Genomic DNA, 10,481 nt, shown 5'->3' on the forward strand with positions numbered 1-10,481 from the left:
CCAGCTACTTCTGGTCAGTTGTGATGCCTTGGTTTTCAGAGACAATCCGTGGTAGGGTTCTGATGCTGCTGTTCCTCAATGTATGTTCCTTCTTTCTTTTGTCGAGTGTTGACTTGGGTGTGGGTTCTCTCCTCTGACAAGGATAGGCTTCATGTCCAGAGATCCCTTGACTTTGAGGTGTCGCGTTCTGGAATTGTCGTTACTACTATTGGCACTTGCTCTTCAACTTCTCTCGGACCTCCGGCACCCACCGAGGGGCCGTCTTCATCCAACCTCCGGAACCCACCAAGGGCCAGTCTTCAGCTGCCGAGTCGTCTCTTGGACGGCACCACCCATCTTCCTCGCTCCGAGTGCACAGCTCACTCTCTTTAACCTTCTCGCTTGGGTGACGAATGTGGGTCATTTGTCGTAATTCTTTGCCTCCTGCTCCTCTTCATCTTCTCTCCGGCAACCACCGTGGGCCCGTCTTTAGCTGATGAATCTTCTCTTGGACAGCACAACTTGCTCTCTTCAACATCTTCGCTTGTGTTTCCCACGATCAAGCAAAGTCAGTTGTGATGCTCATGAACTCCTGTTTGGTCCTGGATGGGTGTTTTCCTGCTCGTCATCGCTGGTGCTCTCTTTAGTTCGGTGTTGAATTGGTGATGGCTCCATCTTCAGTCAAAGATGCATCATTCCTGGAGATTCTGCCTTGCTAGCAGAGTCCTCCCAGAACTGGTCAGGCTATTTGCCATTTTATTTTCTTACTTTGCTCTTATGATGAATCCAATGACACTGCAAAGGGGTCCAGCTAGGTTCCCCATCGACGTTTGCTCCAGCTACTTCTGATCAGTTGTGATGCCTTGGTTTTCCAAGTGACAATCCATGGTATGGTTCTCAATCATTGTTAGTTCCAGCTACTTCTGATCAGTTGCGATGCCTTGGTTTGCCCAGACAATCTATAGTAGGGTTCTGATGCTACTGTTCCTCACTTGTATGTTCCTCATTTTGTCCAGTGTTGACTTGGGTGTGGATTCTGTCCTGTGACAAAGATAGACTTCATAACCAGAGATCCCTTGGATTTCAGGTGTTGCTTTCTGCATTTGTCATAACTGCCACTGGCACTTGCTCTTCTTGATATTCTCTTTGACCGCCGGAATCCACCGAGGGCCCGTCTTCAGCTGTCGAGTCCTCGCTGGGATGGCTCCGTCCATCTTCCTCGCTCTCTGAGGGCCCAGCTCACTCTCTTTATCCGTCTCGCTTGGGTGATGAAATTGGGTCATTTATCATAACTATCTTTGCCACTTGCTCCTCTTCCGCAACTTCTTTCCGGTACCCACCACGGGGCAAGTCCAATCTCTGGCACCCACCGCGGGCCCATCTTTAGCTGCCAAATCCTCTCTTGGACGGCACACCTTGATCTCTTTAACATCTTCGCTAGTGTTTCCCTTCAACTAGCAGAGTCAGATATGATGAACATGAACTCCTGTTTGGTCCTGGATGGGTCTTTTCTTCCTCGTCATCACTGGTGCTTTCTTTTCTTCAGTGTTGAACTGGTGATGGCTCCATCTTCAGTCAAAGATGCATCATTCCTGGAGATTCTGCCTTGCTAGTAGAGTCCTCCCAGACTGGTCACTGTTTGACATCTTTCTTCTGGCTTTGCTCTTATGGTGAATCCAATGACACTTCAAAGATTCCAGCTTGGTTCTTAATCATCGTTAGCTCCAGCTACTTCTGGTCAGTTGTGATGCCTTGGATTTCCAAGAGACAATCCGTGGTAGGGTTCTGATGCTGCTGTTCCTCAATGTATGTTCCTTCTTTCTTTTGTCCAGTGTTGATTTGGGTGTGGGTTCTGTCCTGTGACAGAAGTTAGCCTTCATTTCCAGACATCCCTTGTCTTTCATGTGTCATGTTCTGCATTTGTCGTAACTACTATTGGCACTTGCTCCTTTTCATCTTCTCTTCGACCACCGGCGCTCAACGAGGGCCCGTCTTCATCCAACCTCCGGAACCCACCATGGGCCCATCTTCAGCTGCCGAGTCCTCTCTTGGATGGCTCTGTCTGTCTTCTCCCTGGCAACCACCGTGAGCCTGTCTTCAGCTGTCATATCCTCTCTTGGACAGCACACCTTGCTCTCTTTAACATCCTCGCTTGTGTTTCCCACTATCACGCAGAGTCAGTTGTGATGAACATGACCTCCTGTTTGGTCTGGGATCGGTCTTTTCCTCCTCGTCATCACTGGTGCTTTCATTAGTTTGGTGTTGAATTGGTGATGGCTCCATCTTCAGTCAATAAGATGCACCATTCCTGGAGATTCTGCCTTGCTAACAGTGTCCTCCCAGTGCTGGTCAGGCTATTTGCTATTTTTCTTCTGACTTTGCCCTGATGGTGAATCCAATGACACTGCAAAGAGGAGAACAGCTTGGTTCCCCATCGACGTTAGCTCCAGCTACGTCTGATCAGTTGTGATGCCTTAGTTTTCCCAATGACAATCCATGGTAGGGTTCTGATGCTGCTGTTCCTCCCCTGTATGTTCCTTCCTCATTTCGTCCAGTGTTGACTTGGGTGTGGTTTCTGTCTGTGACAAAGAAAGGCTTCCTTACCAGAGATCCCTTGGCTTTCAGGTGTCGCATTCTGCATTTGTAGTAACTACCATTGGCACTCGTCTTCTCTCCGACCGTCATCAGCTGCCGAGTCCTCTCTTGGACGGCTCTATCCGTCTTCCTCGCTCCATGAGGGTCCAGCTCACTCTTTAACCATCTTGCTTGGATGATGAAAGTGGGTCATTAGTCGTAACTATCTTTACTTATTGATCCTCTTGATGCTCCTGTTCGCCTGTTTTGTCCTGGCTGGGTCTTTTCCTCCTCGTCATCACCGGTGGTTTATTTTGGTCAGTTTTGAATTGGTGATGGCTCCATCTTCAGTCAAAAAGATGCATCATTCCTGGAGATTCTGCCTTGCTAGCAGAGCCCTCCTAGAGCTGGTCAGGCTATTTGCCATTTTTCTTCTGACATTGCCCTGATGGTGAATACAATGACACTGCAAAGAAGAGTCCAGCTTGGTTCCCCATCGCGTTAGCTCCAGCTACTTCTTGTCAGTTGGGATGTCTTGGTTTTCCCACAGACAATCGGTGGTAGGATTCTAATGTTGCTGTTCCTCCATTGTATGTTTCCTGCTCGGTTATTTCCTCCTCTTTTTGTCTAGTGTTGACTTGGATGAGGTGTTTGTCCTTTGACACGGATAGGCTTCATTACCAGAGATCCCTTGGCTTTCAGGTGTCAGTTTCAGCATTTGTTGTACCTACCATTGCCGCATGCTCCTCTTCTTGAACTTCTCTCCGACACCCACCTTGGGCCCGTCCTCAGCCGCCAATTCCTCTATTGGACGGCATTGTCGGCCTTTCTCACCCCTCCACGGCCCACCTTGCTCCCTTTAACAGCCATTAACAATTCAATCAAAGAAAAGCCTATTCCTCATTTTGCATTGCAGCTAGATATATTAATTATGACTCTTTCTACCCTGCCTGAAGATCAAATACTGGTCTGAATTACACCTGCAGGGTTCGTAAGTAAGCAAGTAGAGAAATAAGGCAAAATCATTCTAATGCTCCCTTTAACATCCTCGCTTGTGTTTCTCACCAGGAAGCAGAGTCAGTTATGATGCTCATGCTCTCCTTTTTGCTCCTGACCTGGTCATTTCCTCCTCGTCATCACTGGTGCTTTCCTTTATTCAGTGTTGAACTGGTGATGGCTCCAACTTCAGCCAAAAAGATGCATCGTTCCTGGAGTCCTTCCAGAGCTGGTCAGGCCATTTGACATCTTTCTTCTGGCTTTGCCCTGATGGCGAATCCAATGACACTGCAAAGGAGTCCAGCTTGATTCTCAATCGCTGTTAGCTCCAGCTACTTCTGGTCAGTTGTGATGCCTTGGTTTTTCAAGAGACAATCCGTGGTAGGGTTCTGATGCTGCTGTTCCTCAATGTGTTCCTTCTTTCTTTTGTCGAGTGTTGACTTGGGTGTGGGTTCTCTCCTCTGACAAGGATAGGCTTCATGTCCAAAGATCCCTTGACTTTCAGGTGTCGCGTTCTGGAATTGTCGTAACTACTATTGGCACTTGCTCCTCTTCAACTTCTCTCGGACCTCCGGCACCCACCAAGGGCCAGTCTTCAGCTGCCGAGTCCTCTCTTGGACGGCACCATCCGTCCGTTGTGATGCTCATGAACTCCTGTTTGGTCCTGGATCGGTCTTTTCCTCCTTGTCATCACTGGTGCTCTCTTTAGTTTGGTATTGAATTGGTGACGGCTCCATCTTCAGTCACAAAGATGCATAATTTCTGGAGATTCTGCCTTGCTAGTAGAGTCCTCCCAGACTGGTCAGGCTGTTTGACATCTTTCTTCTGGCTTTGCTCTGATGGTGAATCCAATGACAATTCAAAGAGGAGTCCAGCTTGGTTCTCAATCATCGTTAGCTCCAGCTACTTCTGGTCAGTTGTGATGCCTTGGTTTTCCCCAGAGACAATCCATGGTAGGGTTCTGATGCTCCTGTTCCAGAATGTATGTTCCTTCATCATTTTGTCCAGTGTTGACTTGGGTGTGGCTTCTGTTCTGTGACAAAGATAGACTTCATTGCCAGAGATCCCTTGGTTTCAGGTGTCGCGTTCTGAATTGTCATAACTACCACTGGCACTTGTTCCTATTCGTCTTCTCTCTGGCCTCTGGCACCCACCGAGGGCCCATCTTCAGCTGTCGAGTCCTCTCTTGGGCGGCTCCATCCGTCTTCCTCGCTCCCCGAGGGCCCAGCTCACTCTCTTCAACCGCCTTGCTAGTGTGACGAAATTGGGTCATTTGTCGTAACTATATTTGCCACTTGCTCATCTTCTTCATTTTCAGTCCGGCAACAATGCGGTAAGGTCCAACCTCCGGCACCCACCGCGGGCCCGTCTTTAGCTCCGAATCCTCTCTTGGACGACACAACTTGTTCTCTTCAACGTCCTTGCCTGTGTTTCCACCAACAAGCAGCTTCAGTTATGAATCTCATGATGACCTGTTGGGTCCTGGATGGGTCTTTTCCTCCTTGTCATCATTGGTATTTTCTTTTGTTTAGTGTTAAATTGGTGATGGCTCCATCTTCAGTCAAATAGATGCATCATTCCTGGAGATTCTGCTTTGCTAGCAGAGTCTGCCCGAGTTGGTCAGGCAATTTGACATCTTTCTTCTGGCTTTGCCCTTCTGATGAATCCAATGACACTGCAAAAGGTAGTCCGGCCTGGTTCTCAATCGTCGTTAGTTCCAGCTACTTCTGGTGAGTTGCGATGCCTTGGTTTTCCCAGAGACAATCTGTGGTACGGTTCTGATGCTACTGTTCCTCCCTTATATGTTCCTCATTTTGTCCAGTGTTGACTTGGGTGTGGATTCTGTCCTGTGACAAAGATAGACTTCATAACCAGAGGTCCCTTGGATTTCAGGTGTTGCTTTCTGCATTTGTCATAACTGCCACTGGCACTTGCTCCTCTTGATATTCTCTTTGAACTCCGGAATCCACCGTGGGCCCGTCTTCAGCTGTCGAGTCCTCGCTGGGATGGCTCCGTCCGTCTTCCTCGCTCCCTGAGGGCCCAGCTCACTCTCTTTATCCGTCTCGCTTGGGTGATGAAATTGTGTCATTTGTCACAACTGTCTTTGCCACTTGCTCCTCTTCTTCACCTTCTTTCCGGTACCCAACACGGGGCAAGTCCAATCTCTGGCACCCACAGCGGGCCCATCTTCAGCTGTCAAATCCTCTCTTGTACAGCACACCTTGATCTCTTTAACATCTTCGCTAGTGTTTCCCATCAACTAGCAGTCAATTATGATGAACATGAACTCCTGTTTGGTCCTGGATGGATCTTTTCTTCCTCATCATCACTGGTGCTTTCTTTTCTTCAGTGTTAAATTGGTGATGGTTCCATCTTCAGTCAAAGATGCATCATTCCTGGAGATTCTGCCTTACTAGTAAGAGTCCTGCCAGACTGGTCAGGCTGTTTGACATCTTTCTTCTGGCTTTGCTCTTATGGTGAATCCAATGACACTTCAAAGAAGAGTCCAGCTTGGTTCTTAATCATCGTTAGCTCCAGCTACTTCTAGTCAGTTGTGATGCCTTGGTTTCCCCAGTTACAATCCGTAGTAGAGTTCTGATGCTCCTGTTCCTCCCATGTATGTTCCTTTCACATTTTGTCCAGTGTTGATTTGGGTGTGGGTTCTGTGCTGTGACACGGATAGGCTTCATTACCAGAGATCCCTTGGCTTTCATGTGTCGCATTCTGCATTTGTCGTAACTACCATTGGCAGATGCTCTTCTTCGTCTTCTCTCCGTCCTCCGGCACCCACCGAGGGCCTGTCTTCGTCCAACCTCCGGAACCCACCGCGGGACCGTCTTCAGCTGCTGAATCCCCTCTTGGACGGCACACCTTGTTCTCTTTAACCTCCTCGCTTGTGTTTCCCACCAACAAGCAGCGTCAGTTATGATACTCATGCTCTCCTGTTAAGTCCTGGCTGGGTCTTTTCCTCCTCCTCGTCATCACTGGTGCTTTTTTTCAATTCAGTGTTGAATTGGTGATGGTTCCAATCAGTCAAAAAGATGCGTCATTCCTGGAGTCTTTCCAGAGTTGGTCAGGCTATTTGACATCTTTCTTCTGGCTTTGCCCTGATGGTGAATCCAATGACACTGCAAAGAGAAGACCAGCTTGGTTCTCAATCATCGTTAGCTCCAGCTAATTCTGGTCAGTTGTGATGCCTTGGATTTCCAAGAGACAATCTGTGTTAGGGTTCTGATGCTGCTGTTCCTCAATGTATGTTCCTTCTTTCTTTTGTCCAGTGTTGATTTGGGTGTGGGTTCTGTCCTGTGACAGAAGTTAGCCTTCATTACCAGACATCCCTTGTCTTTCATGTGTCATGTTCTGCATTTGTCGTAACTACTATTGGCACTTGCTCCTTTTCGTCTTCTCTCCGACCACCGGCGCTCAACGAGGGCCCGTCTTCATCCAACCTCCGGAACCCACCATGGGCCCATCTTCAGATGCCGAGTCCTCTCTTGGATGGCTCTGTCTGTCTTCTCCCTGGCAACCACTGTGAGCCGGTCTTCAGCTGTCATATCCTCTCTTGGACAGCACACCTTGCTCTCTTTAACATCCTCGCTTGTGTTTCCCTATATCACGCAGTCAGTTGTGATGAACATGAACTCCTGTTTGGTCCTGGATCGGTCTTTTCCTCCTCGTCATCACGGGTGCTTTCATTAGTTTGGTGTTGAATTGGTGATGGCTCCATTGGCTTTCAGGTATCGCATTCTGCATTTGTAGTAACTACCATTGGCACTCGTCTTCTCTCCGACCGCTATCAGCTGCCGAGTCCTCTCTTGGACGGCTCTATCCGTCTTCCTCGTTCCATGAGGGTCCAGCTCACTCTTTAACCATCTTGCTTGGATGATGAAAGTGGGTCATTAGTCGTAACTATCTTTACTTCTTGATCCTCTTGATGCTCCTGTTCGCCTGTTTTGTCCTGGCTGGGTATTTTCCTCCTCGTCATCACTGGTGGTTTATTTTGGTCAGTTTTGAATTGGTGATGGCTCCATCTTCAGTCAAAAAGATGCATCATTCCTGGAGATTCTGCCTTGCTAGCAGAGTCCTCCCAGAGCTGGTCAGGCTATTTGTCATTTTGCTTCTGACATTGCCCTGATGGTGAATCCAATGACACTGCAAAGAAGAGTCCAGCTTGGTTCCCCATCGACGTTAGCTCCAGCTACTTGTCAGTTGCGATGTCTTGGTTTTCCCAGACAATCTGTGGTAGGATTCTGATGCTGCTATTCCGACCATGTATGTTTCCTGCTCGGTCATTTTCTCCTTTTTTTGTCTAGTGTTGACTTGGATGAGGTGTTTGTCCTTTGACACGGATAGGCTTCATTACCAGAGATCCTTTGGCTTTCAGGTGTCACTTTCAGCATTTGTTGTACCTACCATTGCCGCATGCTCCTCTTCTTTATCTTCTCTCCGACACCCACCATGGGCCCGTCCTCAGCCGCCAAGTCCTCCATTGGACGACATTGTCGGCCTTTCTCACCCGACGGCCCACCTTGCTCCCTTTCACAATTCAATGAAAGAAAGGCCTATTCCTCACTTTGCATTGCAGCTAGATATATTAATTATGACTAATTCTCCCGACTGAAGATCAAATACTGGTCTGAATTACACTTGCAGGGTTTGTAAGTAAGCAAATTGAGAAATAAGGCATCCAGACAAAATAAAATGCAAATTGCAGCTCTCGCTGGTGCCTCTTAAAAGACTCAGCAACCCGACAATCGTTCTTTTCAGATTCATGAACATCTTCCCATCAACCATCAGTTTGTTGAACCACATTGTTGCAACACATTTCAGAACCGAAAGCACATTTCTACTCACTTTTGCATTATGTTCATTATTTGGATCGTCTTCATCAAAATAGCCGAAGCACTCTCAATTAAACAGAACGCATCTGTCAACCACTTGGCTTTTAGATTTCAAAGAACCTCAACCTCCTCTATCTTCTCTGCTTCATGTTCCCGTGCTTTTAATGTCAAGCAAATCTTGGGGCGACAGTTCTCTTTAATTAGTGTAATAACTCCTGCATGTCTTCCAACTCACCTCTTCACAACCTACTTTCTAAGCCAAACTCAACCTTTTCCTCTGGTTTTACATAGTGCATTACCACCCCTAAAACCTCTCAGGTCAGGCACTAGATGCAGGCATAGGTTTTATCAAACATCATTCACACACCAACCGTATCCCATGCATCGCGAGCAAGTGTTATGAAGTCTCTAATATTAAGATTTGCAGAAATCTTTAGCAGTCATTTTTACAATCACCAGTAGCCTTAATTACAGCATCAAATGTTTTGTTGAGATAATAAAAATTAAACATGCTAATCACACCCAGATCCATAAGTTGAAGGAGGGATGTAGTGTTCAGTAAAAGATAAACTTGAATATTTCTTGTCCTGCACTTTACGTTGCCACAATGCCATTACTTATAAATTATGACACATGCTACAAAGTCTGAACATCCATCAATCTGACTATACTTGCATGTTTCTTAATTAAGCATTACAAAAGAGAAATAGGACATCCAGACATAATAAATGCAAACAGCAGACTTCGGGAGTAAAATATTCAGCAGCTCTTACCAGACCTTTAGTTGTACTGGACGAAGGAAGGGTGCAGATGTACTTCATCTTCTCGGACAGGGAACAATTCTATCCGTGGACGGATCACGTGCAGGATCACGTCCACAATCTGGCCCAGTCAAGCTCACTGGCCTTCAGTGAGTCTGACAGCTGAGCTCTGATAGCACTGATCTCATCCTTCAGATAGATCTAGGATGACCTCGCTAAGGAGCTTAACATAAGGATATGTTACCTTGCAAGAGCTGTAACTGGGAAACATTACAGGCTTCAAACCAGTGGCAATTTAGAGAACTTTCTAAAGGGGTCCCAATCACTCTATAGTTCTTCAAACTATTACAAACTTCTTATCATTCTGCCAGATTTACTACCCTAGCCATTGCAAAGAAGCAGATTACAGCAATTGGAAAGACACTGCCAACCAGTATCCATCCCCTACCTGTATCATGACCAGTCAGTACAACAGCAAGTTAGGCCAGTTCATTGGCTATATTTAAGAGGGAGTTAGATGTGGCCCTTGTGGCTAAAGGGATCAGGGGGTATGGAGAGAAGGCAGGGATGGGATACTGAGTTGGATGATCAGCCATGATCATATCAAATGGCGGTGCAGGCTCGAAGGGCCAAATGGCCTACTCCTGCACCTATTTTCTAAGTTATGTTTGTATCAAACAAAAACCAGCTTCTAAGATTATTGTGGTCATCCTACTAATCATCCTTTTACCATCACCATTTTTTTGCCGCCTATTGACCTTACATTGTCACAATACAATTACTAATAAATTATGGCACGATTCACAAGATCAAATACTGGTCTGAACTACATGCATGCTTCCAAACTAAGCACTACAAATAGAGAAACAGGACATGCAGATTAAATGGACATGGCAGATTATGGGAGTGAAATATGACATCTCTTTTCACTGACACACAAGAACAAGTCTGCAAGTTATCATGGTCACCATTCCTCACTTTGCGTTGTGGCTAAATACTAAAAACTTTCTACCCAGCCTGAAGACAAAATGCTGGTCTGAATTTCACATGAAGGCTACATATGTAAGCAAATAAAGTAATAAGGCATCTAGACTAAAAATGCAAATTGCAGCTCTTTTTGGTGTCTCTTAAAAGACTCTCAGCAGCCCAAGGATTGGTCTTTCAAGGTTCAAGAGCAGCATCTCCCGATCAACCATCAGCTTCTTTAACCACATTGCACCAGCAACACACTCCTTCTAAACCAGTGGTTCCCAACCTTTTTTAGTTCATGGCCCTCTTGGGATCTTTAATTTTTCTGTGGCCCCCCCTGACATTATTAACGGAAAAAAAG

At 46.5% G+C, this 10,481-nt stretch overlaps 1 long non-coding RNA gene across 1 annotated transcript; it reads right to left on the reverse strand.

The window, feature by feature from the left end:
• Positions 1–224: 224 nt before the first annotated feature.
• LOC116978641 lies at positions 225–4,936 on the reverse strand. The gene is made up of 3 exons (XR_004413491.1): positions 4,895–4,936; positions 2,283–2,287; positions 225–466 (listed from the first exon to the last, which is right to left on the reverse strand). It is a non-coding gene; the product is annotated as an uncharacterized LOC116978641 (long non-coding RNA).
• Between the last annotated feature and the right edge of the window lie 5,545 nt (positions 4,937–10,481).

Source organism: Amblyraja radiata, chromosome 11 (genome assembly GCF_010909765.2).
Source record: "Amblyraja radiata isolate CabotCenter1 chromosome 11, sAmbRad1.1.pri, whole genome shotgun sequence".
Taxonomy (NCBI): Eukaryota; Metazoa; Chordata; class Chondrichthyes; order Rajiformes; family Rajidae; genus Amblyraja; species Amblyraja radiata.